Source organism: Symphalangus syndactylus, chromosome 15, assembly GCF_028878055.3.
Source record: "Symphalangus syndactylus isolate Jambi chromosome 15, NHGRI_mSymSyn1-v2.1_pri, whole genome shotgun sequence".
In the NCBI taxonomy this organism is placed as follows: domain Eukaryota; kingdom Metazoa; phylum Chordata; class Mammalia; order Primates; family Hylobatidae; genus Symphalangus; species Symphalangus syndactylus.
This window is the reverse complement of record NC_072437.2, coordinates 104840758-104862263: the sequence shown is the minus strand read 5'-3', so window position 1 is coordinate 104862263 and position 21506 is coordinate 104840758.

The following is a 21506-nucleotide window of genomic DNA, read 5'->3' as shown; positions in this document are numbered from 1 at the left end:
TTTCTGTTCTGTGCATTCAACTAACAGAGTTGAACCTTACTTTTGATTGAGCCTTTCTGAAACACTCTTTCTGTAGAAACTGCAATTGGACATTCTGAGCGCTAAGAGGCCTATATTGGGAAAAATAATATCTTCAAATAAAAACTACACAGAAGCATTGTGTGAAACTTATTTCTGATACGTTCATTAAGCTAACAGAGTTAAACCATACTTTTGATTGCGCAGTTCTGAACACTCTTTCTGTAGAAAATGCAAGTGGACATTCGGAGCGCTAAGAGGGTAATAGTGGAAAAAGGAATATATGCAAATATAAACTACACAGTAGCATTCCGTGAAAATTCTTTCTGTTCTGTGCATTCAACTGACAGAGTTGAACCTTACTTTTGATTGAGCCGTTCTGAAACACTCTTTCTGTAGAAACTGCAATTGGACATGCTAAGCGCTAAGAGGCCTACATTGGGAAAAAGAATATCTTCAAATAAAAACTACACAGATGCATTCTCTGAAACTTATTTCTGATCTGTAAATTCAGTTAACAGAGATAAAACATATTTTTGATTGAGCAGTTATGAAACACTCTTTTTGTAGAAAATGCAAGTGGAGATTCGGAGCGCTAAGTGGGTAATAGTGGAAAAAGGAATGTCTTCAAATATAAACTACACAGAATCATTCGGTGAAACTTCTTTCTGATCTGTGCATTCAGCTAACAGAGTTAAACCATACTTTTGATTGAGCAGATCTGAACACTCTTTCTGTAGAAAATGCAACTGGACATTTGGAGCGCTAAGAGCGTAGTAGTGGAAAAAGGAATATATTCAAATATAAACTACACAGAAGCATTCTGTGAAACTTCTTTCTGATCTGAGGATTCAGCTAACAGAGTTAAACCATACTTTTGATTGAGCAGTTTTGAAACACTCTGTCTGTAGAAAATGCAACTGGACATTCGTAGCGCTAAGTGGGTAATAGTGGAAAAAAGAATATGTTCAAATATAAACTACACAGAAGCATTGTATGAAACTTCTTTCTGTTCTGTGCATTCAACTAACAGAGTTGAACCTTACTTTTGATTGAGCCGTTCTGAAACACTCTTTCTGTAGAAACTGCAATTGGACATTCTGAGCGCTAAGAGGCCTATATTGGGAAAAATAATATCTTCAAATAAAAGCTACACAGAAGCATTTTGTGAAACTTATTTCTGATATGTTCATTAAGCTAACAGAGTTAAACCATACTTTTGATTGCGCAGTTCTGAACACTCTTTCTGTAGAAAATGCAAGTGGACATTCGGAGCGCTAAGAGGGTAATAGTGGAAAAAGGAATATATTCAAATATAAACTACACAGTAGCATTCTGTGAAAATTCTTTCTGTTCTGTGCATTCAACTAACAGAGTTGAACCTTACTTTTGATTGAGCCGTTCTGAAACACTCTTTCTGTAGAAACTGCAATTGGACAGGCTAAGCGCTAAGAGGCCTACATTGGGAAAAAGAATATCTTCAAATAAAAACTACACAGATGCATTCTGTGAAACTTATTTCTGATCTGTAAATTCAGTTAACAGAGATAAAACATATTTTTGATTGAGCAGTTATGAAACACTCTTTTTGTAGAAAATGCAAGTGGAGATCCGGAGCGCTAAGTGGGTAATAGTGGAAAAAGGAATGTCTTCAAATATAAACTACACAGAATCATTCGGTGAAACTTCTTTCTGATCTGTGCATTCAGCTAACAGAGTTAAACCATACTTTTGATTGAGCAGATCTGAACACTCTTTCTGTAGAAATTGCAACTGGACATTTGGAGCGCTAAGAGCGTAGTAGTGGAAAAAGGAATATATTCAAATATAAACTACACAGAAGCATTCTGTGAAACATCTTTCTGATCTGAGCATTCAGCTAACAGAGTTAAACCATACTTTTGATTGAGCAGTTTTGAAACACTCTGTATGTAGAAAATGCAACTGGACATTCGTAGCGCTAAGTGGGTAATAGTGGAAAAAAGAATATGTTCAAATAGAAACTACGCAGAAGCATTGTATGAAACTACTTTCTGTTCTGTGCATTCAACTAACAGAGTTGAACCTTACTTTTGATTGAGCCGTTCTGAAACACTCTTTCTGTAGAAACTGCAATTGGACATTCTGAGCGCTAAGAGGCCTATATTGGGAAAAAGAATGTCTACAAATAAAAACTACACAGAAGAATCGTGTGAAACTTCTTTCTGTTCTGTTTGCTCAACTAAAAGAGTTGAACCTTAGTTTTGATTGAGCCGTTCTGAAACACTCTTTCTGTAGAAAATGCAAGTGGAGATTCGGAGCGCTAAGAGGGTAATAGTGGAAAAAGGAATGTCTCCAAATATAAACTACACAGGATCATTCTGTGAAACTTCTTTCTGATCTGTGCATTCAGCTAACAGAGTTAAACCATACTTTTGATTGAGCAGATCTGAACACTCTTTCTGTAGAAAATGCAACTGGACATTTGGAGCGCTAAGAGAGTAGTAGTGGAAAAAGGAATATATTCAAATATAAACTACACAGAAGCATTCTGTGAAACTTCTTTCTGATCTGAGCATTCAGCTAACAGAGTTAAACCATACTTTTGATTCAGCAGTTTTGAAACACTCTGTCTGTAGAAAATGCAACTGGACATTCGTAGCGCTAAGTGGGTAATAGTGGAAAAAAGAATATGTTCAAATATAAACTACACAGAAGCATTGTATGAAACTTCTTTCTGTTCTGTGCATTCAACTAACAGAGTTGAACCTTACTTTTGATTAAGCCTTTCTGAAACACTCTTTCTGTAGAAACTGCAATTGGACATTCTGAGCGCTAAGAGGCCTATATTGGGAAAAATAATATCTTCAAATAAAAACTACACAGAAGCATTGTGTGAAACTTATTACTGATATGTTCATTAAGCTAACACAGAGAAACCATACTTTTGATTGCGCAGTTCTGAACACTCTTTCTGTAGAAAATGCAAGTGGACATTCCGAGCGCTAAGAGGGTAATAGTGGAAAAAGGAATATATTCAAATATAAACTACACAGTAGCATTCTGTGAAAAATCTTTCTGTTCTGTGCATTCAACTAACAGAGTTGAACCTTACTTTTGATTGAGCCGTTCTGAAACACTCTTTCTGTAGAAACTGCAATTGGACATGCTAAGCGCTAAGAGGCCTATATTGGGAAAAAGAATATCTTCAAATAAAAACTACACAGATGCATTCTGTGAAACTTATTTCTGATCTGTAAATTCAGTTAACAGAGATAAAACATATTTTTGATTGAGCAGTTATGAAACACTCTTTTTGTAGAAAATGCAAGTGGAGATTCGGAGCGCTAAGAGGGTAATAGTGGAAAAAGGAATGTCTTCAAATGTAAACTACACAGAATCATTCGGTGAAATTTCTTTCTGATCTGTGCATTCAGCTAACAGAGTTAAACCATATTTTGATTGAGCAGATCTGAACACTCTTTCTGTAGAAAATGCAACTGGACGTTTGGAGCGCTAAGAGCGTTGTAGTGGAAAAAGGAATATATTCAAATATAAACTACACAGAAGCATTCTGTGAAACTTCTTTCTGATCTGAGGATTCAGCTAACAGAGTTAAACCATACTTTTGATTGAGCAGTTTTGAAACACTCTGTCTGTAGAAAATGCAACTGGACATTCGTAGCGCTAAGTGGGTAATAGTGGAAAAAAGAATATGTTCAAATATAAACTACACAGAAGCATTGAATGAAACTTCTTTCTGTTCTGTGCATTCAACTAACAGAGTTGAACCTTACTTTTGATTGAGCCGTTCTGAAACACTCTTTCTGTAGAAACTGCAATTGGACATTCTGAGCGCTAAGAGGCCTATATTGGGAAAAAGAATGTCTACAAATAAAAACTACACAGAAGAATTTTGTGAAACTTCTTTCTGTTCTGTTTGTTCAACTAAAAGAGTTGAACCTTAGTTTTGATTGAGCCGTTCTGAAACACTCTTTCTGTAGAAAATGCAAGTGGAGATTCGGAGTGCTAAGAGGGTAATAGTGGAAAAAGGAATGTCTCCAAATATAAACTACACAGAATCATTCTGTGAAACTTCTTTCTGATCTGTGCATTCAGCTAACAGAGTTAAACCATACTTTTGATTGAGCAGATCTGAACACTCTTTCTGAAGAAAATGCAACTGGACATTTGGAGCGCTAAGAGAGTAGTAGTGGAAAAAGGAATATATTCAAATATAAACTACACAGAAGCATTTTGTGAAACTTCTTTCTGATCTGAGCATTCAGCTAACAGAGTTAAACCATACTTTTGATTGAGCAGTTTTGAAACACTCTGTCCGTAGAAAATGCAACTGGACATTCGTAGTGCTAAGTGGGTAATAGTGGAAAAAAGAATATGTTCAAATATAAACTACACAGAAGCATTGTATGAAACTTCTTTCTGTTCTGTGCATTCAATTAACAGAGTTGAACCTGACTTTTGATTGAGCCTTTCTGAAACACTCTTTCTGTAGAAACTGCAATTGTACCTTCTGAGCGCTAAGAGGCCTATATTGGGAAAAATAATATCTTCAAATAAAAACTACACAGAAGCATTGTGTGAAACTTATTTCTGATATGTTCATTAAGCTAACAGAGTTAAACCATACTTTTGATTGCGCAGTTCTGAACACTCTTTCTGTAGAATATGCAAGTGGACTTTCGGAGCGCTAAGAGGGTAATAGTGGAAAAAGGAATATATTCAAATATAAACTACACAGTAGAATTCTGTGAAAATTCTTTCTGTTCTGTGCATTCAACTAACAGAGTTGAACCTTACTTTTGATTGAGCCGTTCTGAAACACTCTTTCTGTAGAAACTGCAATTGGACATGCTAAGCGCTAAGAGGCCTACATTGGGAAAAAGAATATCTTCAAATAAAAACTACACAGATGCATTCTGTGAAACTTATTTCTGATCTGTAAATTCAGTTAACAGAGATAAAACATATTTTTGATTGAGCAGTTATGAAACACTCTTTCTGTAGAAAATGCAAGTGGAGATTCGGAGCGCTAAGAGGGTAATAGTGGAAAAAGGAATATATTCAAATATAAACTACACAGTAGAATTCTGTGAAAATTCTTTCTGTTCTGTGCATTCAACTAACAGAGTTGAACCTTACCTTTGATTGAGCCGTTCTGAAACACTCTTTCTGTAGAAACTGCAATTGGACATTCTAAGCGCTAAGAGGCCTACATTGGGAAAAAGAATATCTTCAAATAAAAACTACACAGATGCATTCTGTAAAACTTATTTCTGATCTGTAAATTCAGTTAACAGAGATAAAACATAGTTTTGATTGAGCAGTTATGAAACACTCTTTCTGTAGAAAATGCAAGTGGAGATTCGGAGCGCTAAGAGGGTAATAGTGGAAAAAGGAATGTCTTCAAATATAAACTACACAGAATCATTCGGTGAAACTTCTTTCTGATCTGTGCATTCAGCTAACAGAGTTAAACCATACTTTTGATTGAGCAGATCTGAACACTCTTTCTGTAGAAATTGCAACTGGACATTTGGAGCGCTAAGAGCGTAGTAGTGGAAAAAGGAATATATTCAAATATAAACTACACAGAAGCATTCTGTGAAACTTCTTTCTGATCTGAGCATTCAGCTAACAGAGTTAAACCATACTTTTGATTGAGCAGTTTTGAAACACTCTGTCTGTAGAAATTGCAACTGGACATTCGTAGCGCTAAGTGGGTAATAGGGGAAAAAAGAATATGTTCAAATATAAACTACACAGAATCATTGTATGAAACTTCTTTCTGTTCTGTGCATTCAACTAACAGAGTTGAACCTTACTTTTGATTGAGCCGTTCTGAAACACTCTTTCTGTAGAAAATACAATTGGACATTCTGAGCGCTAAGAGGCCTATATTGGGAAAAAGAATGTCTACAAATAAAAACTACACAGAAGAATTGTGTGAAACTTCTTTCTGTTCTGTTTGCTCAAATAAAAGAGTTGAACCTTAGTTTTGATTGAGCCGTTCTGAAACACTCTTTCTGTAGAAAATGCAAGTGGAGATTCGGAGCGCTAAGAGGGTAATAGTGGAAAAAGGAATGCCTCCAAATATAAACTACACAGAATCATTCTGTGAAACTTCTTTCTGATCTGTGCATTCAGCTAACAGGGTTAAACCATACTTTTGATTGAGCAGATCTGAACACTCTTTCTGTAGAAAATGCAACTGGACATTTGGAGCGCTAAGAGAGTAGTATTGGAAAAAGGAATATATTCAAATATAAACTACACAGAAGCATTCTGTGAAACTTCTTTCTGATCTGAGCATTCAGCTAACAGAGTTAAACCATACTTTTGATTGAGCAGTTTTGAAACACTCTGTCTGTACAAAATGCAACTGGACATTCGTAGCGCTAAGTGGGTAATAGTGGAAAAAAGAATATGTTCAAATATAAACTACACAGAAGCACTGTATGAAACTTCTTTCTGTTCTGTGCATTCAACTAACAGAGTTGAACCTTACTTTTGATTGAGCCTTTCTGAAACACTCTTTCTGTAGAAACTGCAATTGGACATTCTGAGCGCTAAGAGGCCTATATTGGGAAAAATAATATCTTCAAATAAAAACTACACAGAAGCATTGTGTGAAACTTATTTCTGATACGTTCATTAAGCTAACAGAGTTAAACCATACTTTTGATTGCGCAGTTCTGAACACTCTTTCTGTAGAAAATGCAAGTGGACATTCGGAGCGCTAAGAGGGTAATAGTGGAAAAAGGAATATATGCAAATATAAACTACACAGTAGCATTCCGTGAAAATTCTTTCTGTTCTGTGCATTCAACTGACAGAGTTGAACCTTACTTTTGATTGAGCCGTTCTGAAACACTCTTTCTGTAGAAACTGCAATTGGACATGCTAAGCGCTAAGAGGCCTACATTGGGAAAAAGAATATCTTCAAATAAAAACTACACAGATGCATTCTCTGAAACTTATTTCTGATCTGTAAATTCAGTTAACAGAGATAAAACATATTTTTGATTGAGCAGTTATGAAACACTCTTTTTGTAGAAAATGCAAGTGGAGATTCGGAGCGCTAAGTGGGTAATAGTGGAAAAAGGAATGTCTTCAAATATAAACTACACAGAATCATTCGGTGAAACTTCTTTCTGATCTGTGCATTCAGCTAACAGAGTTAAACCATACTTTTGATTGAGCAGATCTGAACACTCTTTCTGTAGAAAATGCAACTGGACATTTGGAGCGCTAAGAGCGTAGTAGTGGAAAAAGGAATATATTCAAATATAAACTACACAGAAGCATTCTGTGAAACTTCTTTCTGATCTGAGGATTCAGCTAACAGAGTTAAACCATACTTTTGATTGAGCAGTTTTGAAACACTCTGTCTGTAGAAAATGCAACTGGACATTCGTAGCGCTAAGTGGGTAATAGTGGAAAAAAGAATATGTTCAAATATAAACTACACAGAAGCATTGTATGAAACTTCTTTCTGTTCTGTGCATTCAACTAACAGAGTTGAACCTTACTTTTGATTGAGCCGTTCTGAAACACTCTTTCTGTAGAAACTGCAATTGGACATTCTGAGCGCTAAGAGGCCTATATTGGGAAAAATAATATCTTCAAATAAAAGCTACACAGAAGCATTTTGTGAAACTTATTTCTGATATGTTCATTAAGCTAACAGAGTTAAACCATACTTTTGATTGCGCAGTTCTGAACACTCTTTCTGTAGAAAATGCAAGTGGACATTCGGAGCGCTAAGAGGGTAATAGTGGAAAAAGGAATATATTCAAATATAAACTACACAGTAGCATTCTGTGAAAATTCTTTCTGTTCTGTGCATTCAACTAACAGAGTTGAACCTTACTTTTGATTGAGCCGTTCTGAAACACTCTTTCTGTAGAAACTGCAATTGGACAGGCTAAGCGCTAAGAGGCCTACATTGGGAAAAAGAATATCTTCAAATAAAAACTACACAGATGCATTCTGTGAAACTTATTTCTGATCTGTAAATTCAGTTAACAGAGATAAAACATATTTTTGATTGAGCAGTTATGAAACACTCTTTTTGTAGAAAATGCAAGTGGAGATCCGGAGCGCTAAGTGGGTAATAGTGGAAAAAGGAATGTCTTCAAATATAAACTACACAGAATCATTCGGTGAAACTTCTTTCTGATCTGTGCATTCAGCTAACAGAGTTAAACCATACTTTTGATTGAGCAGATCTGAACACTCTTTCTGTAGAAATTGCAACTGGACATTTGGAGCGCTAAGAGCGTAGTAGTGGAAAAAGGAATATATTCAAATATAAACTACACAGAAGCATTCTGTGAAACATCTTTCTGATCTGAGCATTCAGCTAACAGAGTTAAACCATACTTTTGATTGAGCAGTTTTGAAACACTCTGTATGTAGAAAATGCAACTGGACATTCGTAGCGCTAAGTGGGTAATAGTGGAAAAAAGAATATGTTCAAATAGAAACTACGCAGAAGCATTGTATGAAACTACTTTCTGTTCTGTGCATTCAACTAACAGAGTTGAACCTTACTTTTGATTGAGCCGTTCTGAAACACTCTTTCTGTAGAAACTGCAATTGGACATTCTGAGCGCTAAGAGGCCTATATTGGGAAAAAGAATGTCTACAAATAAAAACTACACAGAAGAATCGTGTGAAACTTCTTTCTGTTCTGTTTGCTCAACTAAAAGAGTTGAACCTTAGTTTTGATTGAGCCGTTCTGAAACACTCTTTCTGTAGAAAATGCAAGTGGAGATTCGGAGCGCTAAGAGGGTAATAGTGGAAAAAGGAATGTCTCCAAATATAAACTACACAGGATCATTCTGTGAAACTTCTTTCTGATCTGTGCATTCAGCTAACAGAGTTAAACCATACTTTTGATTGAGCAGATCTGAACACTCTTTCTGTAGAAAATGCAACTGGACATTTGGAGCGCTAAGAGAGTAGTAGTGGAAAAAGGAATATATTCAAATATAAACTACACAGAAGCATTCTGTGAAACTTCTTTCTGATCTGAGCATTCAGCTAACAGAGTTAAACCATACTTTTGATTCAGCAGTTTTGAAACACTCTGTCTGTAGAAAATGCAACTGGACATTCGTAGCGCTAAGTGGGTAATAGTGGAAAAAAGAATATGTTCAAATATAAACTACACAGAAGCATTGTATGAAACTTCTTTCTGTTCTGTGCATTCAACTAACAGAGTTGAACCTTACTTTTGATTAAGCCTTTCTGAAACACTCTTTCTGTAGAAACTGCAATTGGACATTCTGAGCGCTAAGAGGCCTATATTGGGAAAAATAATATCTTCAAATAAAAACTACACAGAAGCATTGTGTGAAACTTATTACTGATATGTTCATTAAGCTAACACAGAGAAACCATACTTTTGATTGCGCAGTTCTGAACACTCTTTCTGTAGAAAATGCAAGTGGACATTCCGAGCGCTAAGAGGGTAATAGTGGAAAAAGGAATATATTCAAATATAAACTACACAGTAGCATTCTGTGAAAAATCTTTCTGTTCTGTGCATTCAACTAACAGAGTTGAACCTTACTTTTGATTGAGCCGTTCTGAAACACTCTTTCTGTAGAAACTGCAATTGGACATGCTAAGCGCTAAGAGGCCTATATTGGGAAAAAGAATATCTTCAAATAAAAACTACACAGATGCATTCTGTGAAACTTATTTCTGATCTGTAAATTCAGTTAACAGAGATAAAACATATTTTTGATTGAGCAGTTATGAAACACTCTTTTTGTAGAAAATGCAAGTGGAGATTCGGAGCGCTAAGAGGGTAATAGTGGAAAAAGGAATGTCTTCAAATATAAACTACACAGAATCATTCGGTGAAACTTCTTTCTGATCTGTGCATTCAGCTATCAGAGTTAAACCATACTTTTGATTGAGCAGATCTGAACACTCTTTCTGTAGAAAATGCAACTGGACATTTGGAGCGCTAAGAGCGTAGTAGTGGAAAAAGGAATATATTCAAATATAAACTACACAGAAGCATTCTGTGAAACTTCTTTCTGATCTGAGCATTCAGCTAACAGAGTTAAACCATACTTTTGATTTAGCAGTTTGAAACACTCTGTCTGTAGAAAATGCAACTGGACTTTCGTAGCGCTAAGTGGGTAATAGTGGAAAAAAGAATATGTTCAAATAAAAACTACACAGAAGCATTGTATGAAACTTCTTTCTGTTCTGTGCATTCAACTAAGAGAGTTGAACCTTACTTTTGATTGAGCCGTTCTGAAACACTCTTTCTGTAGAAACTGCAATTGGACATTCTGAGCGCTAAGAGGCCTATATTGGGAAAAAGAATGTCTACAAATAAAAACTACACAGAAGAATTGTGTGAAACTTCTTTCTGTTCTGTTTGTTCAACTAAAAGAGTTGAACCTTACTTTTGATTGAGCCTTTCTGAAACACTCTTTCTGTAGAAACTGCAATTGGACATTCTGAGCGCTAAGAGGACTATATTGGGAAAAATAATACCTTCAAATAAAAACTACACAGAAGCATTGTATGAAACTTATTTCTGATATGTTCATTAAGCTAACAGAGTTAAACCATACTTTTGATTGCGCAGTTCTGAACACTCTTTCTGTAGAAAATGCAAGTGGACATTCGGAGCGCTAAGAGGGTAATAGTGGAAAAAGGAATATATTCAAATATAAACTCCACAGTAGCATTCTGTGAAACTTCTTTCTGTTCTGTGCATTCAACTAACAGAGTTGAACCTTACTTTTGATTGAGCCGTTCTGAAACACTCTTTCTGTAGAAACTGCAATTGGACATTCTGAGCGCTTGGAGGCCTATATTGGGAAAAAGAATGTCTACAAATAAAAACTACACAGAAGAATTGTGTGAAACTTCTTTCTGTTCTGTTTGTTCAACTAAAAGAGTTGAACCTTAGTTTTGATTGAGCCGTTCTGAAACACTCTTTCTGTAGAAAATGCAAGTGGAGATTCGGAGCGCTAAGAGGGTAATAGTGGAAAAAGGAATGTCTCCAAATATAAACTACACAGAATCATTCTGTGAAACTTCTTTCTGATCTGTGCATTCAGCTAACAGAGTTAAACCATACTTTTGATTGAGCAGATCTGAACACTCTTTCTGTAGAAAATGCAACTGGACATTTGGAGCGCTAAGAGAGTAGTAGTGGAAAAAGGAATATATTCAAATATAAACTACACAGAAGCATTCTGTGAAACTTCTTTCTGATCTGAGCATTCAGCTAACAGAGTTAAACCATACTTTTGATTGAGCAGTTTTGAAACACTCTGTCTGTAGAAAATGCAACTGGACATTCGTAGCGCTAAGTGGGTAATAGTGGAAAAAAGAATATGTTCAAATATAAACTACACAGAAGCATTGTATGAAACTTCTTTCTGTTCTGTGCATTCAACTAACAGAGTTGAACCTTACTTTTGATTGAGCCTTTCTGAAACACTCTTTCTGTAGAAACTGCAATTGGACATTCTGAGCGCTAAGAGGCCTATATTGGGAAAAATAATATCTTCAAATAAAAACTACACAGAAGCATTGTGTGAAACTTATTTCTGATACGTTCATTAAGCTAACAGAGTTAAACCATACTTTTGATTGCGCAGTTCTGAACACTCTTTCTGTAGAAAATGCAAGTGGACATTCGGAGCGCTAAGAGGGTTATAGTGGAAAAAGGAATATATGCAAATATAAACTACACAGTAGCATTCTGTGAAAATTCTTTCTGTTCTGTGCATTCAACTGACAGAGTTGAACCTTACTTTTGATTGAGCCGTTCTGAAACACTCTTTCTGTAGAAACTGCAATTGGACATGCTAAGCGCTAAGAGGCCTACATTGGGAAAAAGAATATCTTCAAATAAAAACTACACAGATGCATTCTGTGAAACTTATTTCTGATCTGTAAATTCAGTTAACAGAGATAAAACATATTTTTGATTGAGCAGTTATGAAACACTCTTTTTGTAGAAAATGCAAGTGGAGATTCGGAGCGCTATGTGGGTAATAGTGGAAAAAGGAATGTCTTCAAATATAAACTACACAGAATCATTCGGTGAAACTTCTTTCTGATCTGTGCATTCAGCTAACAGAGTTAAACCATACTTTTGATTGAGCAGATCTGAACACTCTTTCTGTAGAAATGCAACTGGACATTTGGAGCGCTAAGAGCGTAGTAGTGGAAAAAGGAATATATTCAAATATAAACTACACAGAAGCATTCTGTGAAACTTCTTTCTGATCTGAGGATTCAGCTAACAGAGTTAAACCATACTTTTGATTGAGCAGATCTGAACACTCTTTCTGTAGAAAATGCAACTGGACATTTGGAGCGCTAAGAGAGTAGTAGTGGAAAAAGGAATATATACAAATATAAACTACACAGAAGCATTCCGTGAAACTTCTTTCTGATCTGAGCATTCAGCTAACAGAGTTAAACCATACTTTTGATTGAGCAGTTTTGAAACACTCTGTCTGTAGAAAATGCAACTGGACATTCGTAGCGCTAAGTGGGTAATAGTGGAAAAAAGAATATGTTCAAATATAAACTACAAAGAAGCATTGTATGAAACTTCTTTCTGTTCTGTGCATTCAACTAACAGAGTTGAACCTTACTTTTGATTAAGCCTTTCTGAAACACTCTTTCTGTAGAAACTGCAATTGGACATTCTGAGCGCTAAGAGGCCTATATTGGGAAAAATAATATCTTCAAATAAAAACTACACAGAAGCATTGTGTGAAACTTATTACTGATATGTTCATTAAGCTAACAGAGATAAACCATACTTTTGATTGCGCAGTTCTGAACACTCTTTCTGTAGAAAATGCAAGTGGACATTCGGAGCGCTAAGAGGGTAATAGTGGAAAAAGGAATATATTCAAATATAAACTACACAGTAGCATTCTGTGAAAATTCTTTCTGTTCTGTGCATTCAACTAACAGAGTTGAACCTTACTTTTGATTGAGCCGTTCTGAAACACTCTTTCTGTAGAAACTGCAATTGGACATGCTAAGCGCTAAGAGGCCTATATTGGGAAAAAGAATATCTTCAAATAAAAACTACACAGATGCATTCTGTGAAACTTATTTCTGATCTGTAAATTCAGTTAACAGAGATAAAACATATTTTTGATTGAGCAGTTATGAAACACTCTTTTTGTAGAAAATGCAAGTGGAGATTCGGAGCGCTAAGAGGGTAATAGTGGAAAAAGGAATGTCTTCAAATATAAACTACACAGAATCATTCGGTGAAACTTCTTTCTGATCTGTGCATGCAGCTAACAGAGTTAAACCATACTTTTGATTGAGCAGATCTGAACGCTCTTTCTGTAGAAAATGCAACTGGACATTTGGAGCGCTAAGGGCGTAGTAGTGGAAAAAGTAATATATTCAAATATAAACTACACAGAAGCATTCTGTGAAACTTCTTTCTGATCTGAGCATTCAGCTAACAGAGTTAAACCATACTTTTGATTGAGCAGTTTTGAAACACTCTGTCTGTAGAAAATGCAACTGGACATTCGTAGCGCTAAGTGGGTAATAGTGGAAAAAAGAATATGTTCAAATATAAACTACACAGAAGCATTGTATGAAACTTCTTTCTGTTCTGTGCATTCAACTAGCAGAGTTGAACCTTACTTTTGATTGAGCCGTTCTGAAACACTCTTTCTGTAGAAACTGCAATTGGACATTCTGAGCGCTAAGAGGCCTATATTGGGAAAAAGAATGTCTACAAATAAAAACTACACAGAAGAATTGTGTGAAACTTCTTTCTGTTCTGTTTGTTCAACTAAAAGTGTTGAACCTTAGTTTTGATTGAGCCGTTCTGAAACACTCTTTCTGTAGAAAATGCAAGTGGAGATTCGGAGCTCTAAGAGGTTAATAGTGGAAAAAGGAATGTCTCCAAATATAAACTGCACAGAATCATTCTGTGAAACTTCTTTCTGATCTGTGCATGCAGCTAACAGAGTTAAACCATACTTTTGATTGAGCAGATCCGAACACTCTTTCTGTAGAAAATGCAACTGGACATTTGGAGCACTAAGAGCGTAGTAGTGGAAAAAGGAATATATTCAAATATAAACTACACAGAAGCATTCTGTGAAACTTCATTCTGATCTGAGCATTCAGCTAACAGAGTTAAACCATACTTTTGATTGAGCAGTTTTGAAACACTCTGTCTGTAGAAAATGCAACTGGACATTCGTAGCGCTAAGTGGGTAATAGTGGAAAAAAGAATATGTTCAAATATAAACTACACAGAAGCATTGTATGAAACTTCTTTCTGTTCTGTGCATTCAACTAACAGAGTTGAACCTTACTTTTGATTGAGCCTTTCTGAAACACTCTTTCTGTAGAAACTGCAATTGGACATTCTGAGCGCTAAGAGGCCTATATTGGGAAAAATAATATCTTCAAATAAAAACTACACAGAAGCATTGTGTGAAACTTATTTCTGATATGTTCATTAAGCTAACAGAGTTAAACCATACTTTTGATTGCGCAGTTCTGAACACTCTTTCTGTAGAAAATGCAAGTGGACATTCGGAGCGCTAAAAGGGTAATAGTGGAAAAAGGAATATATTCAAATATAAACTACACAGTAGCATTCTGTGAAAATTCTTTCTGTTCTGTGCATTCAACTAACAGAGTTGAACCTTACTTTTGATTGAGCCGTTCTGAAACATTCTTTCTGTAGAAACTGCAATTGGACATGCTAAGCGCTAAGAGGCCTACATTGGGAAAAAGAATATCTTCAAATTAAAACTACACAGATGCATTCATTGAAACTTATTTCTGATCTGTAAATTCAGTTAACAGAGATAAAACATATTTTTGATTGAGCAGTTATGAAACACTCTTTTTGTAGAAAATGCAAGTGTAGATTCGGATCGCTAAGAGGGTAATAGTGGAAAAAGGAATGTCTTCAAATATAAACTACACAGAATCATTCGGTGAAACTTCTTTCTGATCTGTGCATTCAGCTAACAGAGTTAAACCATACTTTTGATTGAGCAGATCTGAACACTCTTTGTGTAGAAAATGCAACTGGACATTTGGAGCGCTAAGAGCGTAGTAGTGGAAATAGGAATATATTCAAATATAAACTACACAGAAGCATTCTGTGAAACTTCTTTCTGATCTGAGCATTCAGCTAACAGAGTTAAACCATACTTTTGATTGAGCAGTTTTGAAACACTCTGTCTGTAGAAAATGCAACTGGACATTCGTAGCGCTAAGTGGGTAATAGTGGAAAAAAGAATATGTTCAAATATAAACTACACAGAAGCATTGTATGAAACTTCTTTCTGTTCTGTGCATTCAACTAACAGAGTTGAACCTTACTTTTGATTGAGCCGTTCTGAAACACTCTTTCTGTAGAAACTGCAATTGGACATTCTGAGCGCTAAGAGGCCTATATTGGGAAAAAGAATGTCTACAAATAAAAACTACACAGAAGAATTGTGTGAAACTTCTTTCTGATATGTTCATTAAGCTAACAGAGTTAAACCATACTTTTGATTGCGCAGTTCTGAACACTCTTTCTGTAGAAAATGCAAGTGGACATTCGGAGCGCTAAGAGGGTAATAGCGGAAAAAGGAATGTATTCAAATATAAACTACACAGTAGCATTCTGTGAAAATTCTTTCTGTTCTGTGCATTCAACTAACAGAGTTGAACCTTACTTTTGATTGAGCCGTTCTGAAACACTCTTTCTGTAGAAACTGCAATTGGACATGCTAAGCGCTAAGAGGCCTACATTGGGAAAAAGAATATCTTCAAATAAAAACTACACAGATGCATTCTGTGAAACTTATTTCTGATCTGTAAATTCAGTTAACAGAGATAAAACATATTTTTGATTGAGCAGTTATGAAACACTCTTTTTGTAGAAAATGCAAGTGGAGATTCGGAGTGCTAAGAGGGTAATGGTGGAAAAAGGAATGTCTTCAAATATAAACTACACAGAATCATTCGGTGAAACATTTTTCTGATCTGTGCATTCAGCTAACAGAGTTAAACCATACTTTTGATTGAGCAGATCTGAACACTCTTTCTGTAGAAAATGCAACTGGACATTTGGAGCGCTAAGAGCGTAGTAGTGGAAAAAGGAATATATTCAAATATAAACTACACAGAAGCATTCTGTGAAACTTCTTTCTGGTCTGAGAATTCAGCTAACAGAGTTAAACCATACTTTTGATGGAGCAGTTTTGAAACACTCTGTCTGTAGAAAATGCAACTGGACATTCGTAGCGCTAAGTGGGTAATAGTGGAAAAAAGAATATGTTCAAATATAAACTACACAGAAGCATTGTATGAAACTTCTTTCTGTTCTGTGCATTCAACTAACAGAGTTGAACCTTACTTTTGATTGAGCCTTTCTGAAACACTCTTTCTGTAGAAACTGCAATTGGACATTCTGAGCGCTAAGAGGCCTATATTGGGAAAAATAATATCTTCAAATAAAAACTACACAGAAGCATTGTGTGAAACTTATTTCTGATATGTTCATTAAGCTAACAGAGTTAAACCATACTTTTGATTGCGCAGTTCTGAACACTCTTTCTGTAGAAAATGCAAGTGGACATTCGGAGCGCTAAGAGGGTAAGAGTGGAAAAAGGAATATATTCAAATATAAACTACACAGTAGCATTCTGTGAAAATTCTTTCTGTTCTGTGCATTCAACTAACAGAGTTGAACCTTACTTTTGATTGAGCCGTTCTGAAACACTCTTTCTGTAGAAACTGCAATTGGACATGCTAAGCGATAAGAGGCCTACATTGGGAAAAAGAATATCTTCAAATAAAAACTACACAGATGCATTCTGTGAAACTTATTTCTGATCTGTAAATTCAGTTAACAGAGATAAAACATATTTTTGATTGAGCAGTTATGAAACACTCTTTTTGTAGAAAATGCAAGTGGAGATTCGGAGCGCTAAGAGGGTAATAGTGGAAAAAGGAATGTCTTCAAATATAGACTACACAGAATCATTCGGTGAAACTTCTTTCTGATCTGTGCATTCAGCTAACAGAGTTAAACCATACTTTTGATTGAGCAGATCTGAACACTCTTTCTGTAGAAAATGCAACTGGACATTTGGAGCGCTAAGAGCGTAGTAGTGGAAAAAGGAATATATTCAAATATAAACTACACAGAAGCATTCTGTGAAACTTCTTTCTGATCTGAGCATTCAGCTAACAGAGTTAAACCATACTTTTGATTGTGCAGTTTTGAAACACTCTGTCTGTAGAAAATGCAACTGGACATTCGTAGCGCTAAGTGGGTAATAGTGGAAAAAAGAATATGTTCAAATATAAACTACACAGAAGCATTGTATGAAACTTCTTTCTGTTCTGTGCATTCAACTAACAGAGTTGAACCTTACTTTTGATTGAGCCGTTCTGAAACACTCTTTCTGTAGAAACTGCAATTGGACATTCTGAGCGCTAAGAGGCCTATATTGGGAAAAAGAATGTCTACAAATAAAAACTACACAGAAGAATTGTGTGAAACTTCTTTCTGATATGTTCATTAAGCTAACAGAGTTAAACCATACTTTTGATTGCGCAGTTCTGAACACTCTTTCTGTAGAAAATGCAAGTGGACATTTGGAGCGCTAAGAGGGTAATAGCGGAAAAAGGAATGTATTCAAATATAAACTACACAGTAGCATTCTGTGAAAATTCTTTCTGTTCTGTGCATTCAACTAACAGAGTTGAACCTTACTTTTGATTGAGCCGTTCTGAAACACTCTTTCTGTAGAAACTGCAATTGGACATGCTAAGCGCTAAGAGGCCTACATTGGGAAAAAGAATATCTTCAAATAAAAACTACACAGATGCATTCTGTGAAACTTATTTCTGATCTGTAAATTCAGTTAACAGAGATAAAACATATTTTTGATTGAGCAGTTATGAAACACTCTTTTTGTAGAAAATGCAAGTGGAGATTCGGAGTGCTAAGAGGGTAATGGTGGAAAAAGGAATGTCTTCAAATATAAACTACACAGAATCATTCGGTGAAACATTTTTCTGATCTGTGCATTCAGCTAACAGAGTTAAACCATACTTTTGATTGAGCAGATCTGAACACTCTTTCTGTAGAAAATGCAACTGGACATTTGGAGCGCTAAGAGCGTAGTAGTGGAAAAAGGAATATATTCAAATATAAACTACACAGAAGCATTCTGTGAAACTTCTTTCTGGTCTGAGAATTCAGCTAACAGAGTTAAACCATACTTTTGATGGAGCAGTTTTGAAACACTCTGTCTGTAGAAAATGCAACTGGACATTCGTAGCGCTAAGTGGGTAATAGTGGAAAAAAGAATATGTTCAAATATAAACTACACAGAAGCATTGTATGAAACTTCTTTCTGTTCTGTGCATTCAACTAACAGAGTTGAACCTTACTTTTGATTGAGCCTTTCTGAAACACTCTTTCTGTAGAAACTGCAATTGGACATTCTGAGCGCTAAGAGGCCTATATTGGGAAAAATAATATCTTCAAATAAAAACTACACAGAAGCATTGTGTGAAACTTATTTCTGATATGTTCATTAAGCTAACAGAGTTAAACCATACTTTTGATTGCGCAGTTCTGAACACTCTTTCTGTAGAAAATGCAAGTGGACATTCGGAGCGCTAAGAGGGTAAGAGTGGAAAAAGGAATATATTCAAATATAAACTACACAGTAGCATTCTGTGAAAATTCTTTCTGTTCTGTGCATTCAACTAACAGAGTTGAACCTTACTTTTGATTGAGCCGTTCTGAAACACTCTTTCTGTAGAAACTGCAATTGGACATGCTAAGCGATAAGAGGCCTACATTGGGAAAAAGAATATCTTCAAATAAAAACTACACAGATGCATTCTGTGAAACTTATTTCTGATCTGTAAATTCAGTTAACAGAGATAAAACATATTTTTGATTGAGCAGTTATGAAACACTCTTTTTGTAGAAAATGCAAGTGGAGATTCGGAGCGCTAAGAGGGTAATAGTGGAAAAAGGAATGTCTTCAAATATAGACTACACAGAATCATTCGGTGAAACTTCTTTCTGATCTGTGCATTCAGCTAACAGAGTTAAACCATACTTTTGATTGAGCAGATCTGAACACTCTTTCTGTAGAAAATGCAACTGGACATTTGGAGCGCTAAGAGCGTAGTAGTGGAAAAAGGAATATATTCAAATATAAACTACACAGAAGCATTCTGTGAAACTTCTTTCTGATCTGAGCATTCAGCTAACAGAGTTAAACCATACTTTTGATTGTGCAGTTTTGAAACACTCTGTCTGTAGAAAATGCAACTGGACATTCGTAGCGCTAAGTGGGTAATAGTGGAAAAAAGAATATGTTCAAATATAAACTACACAGAAGCATTGTATGAAACTTCTTTCTGTTCTGTGCATTCAACTAACAGAGTTGAACCTTACTTTTGATTGAGCCGTTCTGAAACACTCTTTCTGTAGAAACTGCAATTGGACATTCTGAGCGCTAAAAGGCCTATATTGGGAAAAAGAATGTCTACAAATAAAAACTACACAGAAGAATTGTGTGAAACTTCTTTCTGTTCTGTTTGTTCAACTAAAAGAGTAGAACCTTAGTTTTGATTGAGCCGTTCTGAAACACTCTTTCTGTAGAAAATGCAAGTGGAGATTCGGAGCGCTAAGAGGGTAATATGGAAAAAGGAATGTCTCCAAATATAAACTACACAGAATCATTCTGTGAAACTTCTTTCTGATCTGTGCATTCAGCTAACAGAGTTAAACCATACTTTTGATTGAGGAGATCTGAACACTCTTTCTGTAGAAAATGCAACTGGACATTTGGAGCGCTAAGAGAGTAGTAGTGGAAAAAGGAATATATTCAAATATAAACTACACAGAAGCATTCTGTGAAACTTCTTTCTGATCTGAGCATTCAGCTAACAGAGTTAAACCATACTTTTGATTGAGCAGTTTTGAAACACTCTGTCTGTAGAAAATGCAACTGGACATTCGTAGCGCTAAGTGGGTAATAGTGGAAAAAAGAATATGTTCAAATATAAACTACACAGAAGCATTGTATGAAACTTCTTTCTGTTCTGTGCATTCAACTAACAGAGTTGAACCTTACTTTTGATTGAGCCTTTCTGAAACACTCTTTCTGTAGAAACTGCAATTGGACATTCTGAGCGCTAAGAGGCCTATATTGGGAAAAATAATATCTTCAAATAAAAACTACACAGAAGCATTGTGTGAAACTTATTACTGATATGTTCATTAAGCTAACAGAGTTAAACCATACTTTTGATTGCGCAGTTCTGAACACTCTTTCTGTAGAAAATGCAAGTGGACATTCGGAGCGCTAAGAGGGTAATAGTGGAAAAAGGAATATAATCAAATATAAACTACACAGTAGCATTCTGTGAAAATTCTTTCTGTTCTGTGCATTCAACTAATAGAGTTGAACCTTACTTTTGATTGAGCCGTTCTGAAACACTCTTTCTGTAGAAACTGCAATTGCACATGCTAAGCGCTAAGAGGCCTATATTGGGAAAAAGAATATCTTCAAATAAAAACTACACAGATGCATTCTGTGAAACTTATTTCTGATCTGTAAATTCAGTTAACAGAGATAAAACATATTTTTGATTGAGCACTTATGAAACACTCTTTTTGTAGAAAATGCAAGTGGAGATTCGGAGCGCTAAGTGGGAAATAGTGGAAAAACGAATGTCTTCAAATATAAACTACACAGAATCATTCGGTGAAACTTCTTTCTGATCTGTGCATTCAGCTAACAGAGTTAAACCATACTTTTGATTGAGCAGATCTGAACACTCTTTCTGTAGAAAATGCAACTGGACATTTGGAGCGCTAAGAGCGTAGTAGTGGAAAAAGGAATATATTCAAATATAAACTACACAGAAGCATTCTGTGAAACTTCTTTCTGATCTGAGCATTCAGCTAACAGAGTTAAACCATACTTTTGATTGAGCAGTTTTGAAACACTGTGTCTGTAGAAAATGCAACTGGACATTCGTAGCGCTAAGTGGGTAATAGTGGAAAAAAGAATATGTTCAAATATAAACTACACAGAAGCATTGTATGAAACTTCTTTCTGTTCTGTGCATTCAACTAACAGAGTTGAACCTTACTTTTGATTGAGCCGTTCTGAAACACTCTTTCTGTAGAAACTGCAATTGGACATTCTGAGCGCTAAGAGGCCTATATTGGGAAAAAGAATGTCTACAAATAAAAACTACACAGAAGAATTTTGTGAAACTTCATTCTGTTCTGTTTGTTCACCTAAAAGAGTTGAACCTTAGTTTTGATTGAGCCGTTCTGAAACACTCTTTCTGTAGAAAATGCAAGTGGAGATTCGGAGCGCTAAGAGGGTAATAGTGGAAAAAGGAATGTCTCCAAATATAAACTACACAGAATCATTCTGTGAAACTTCTTT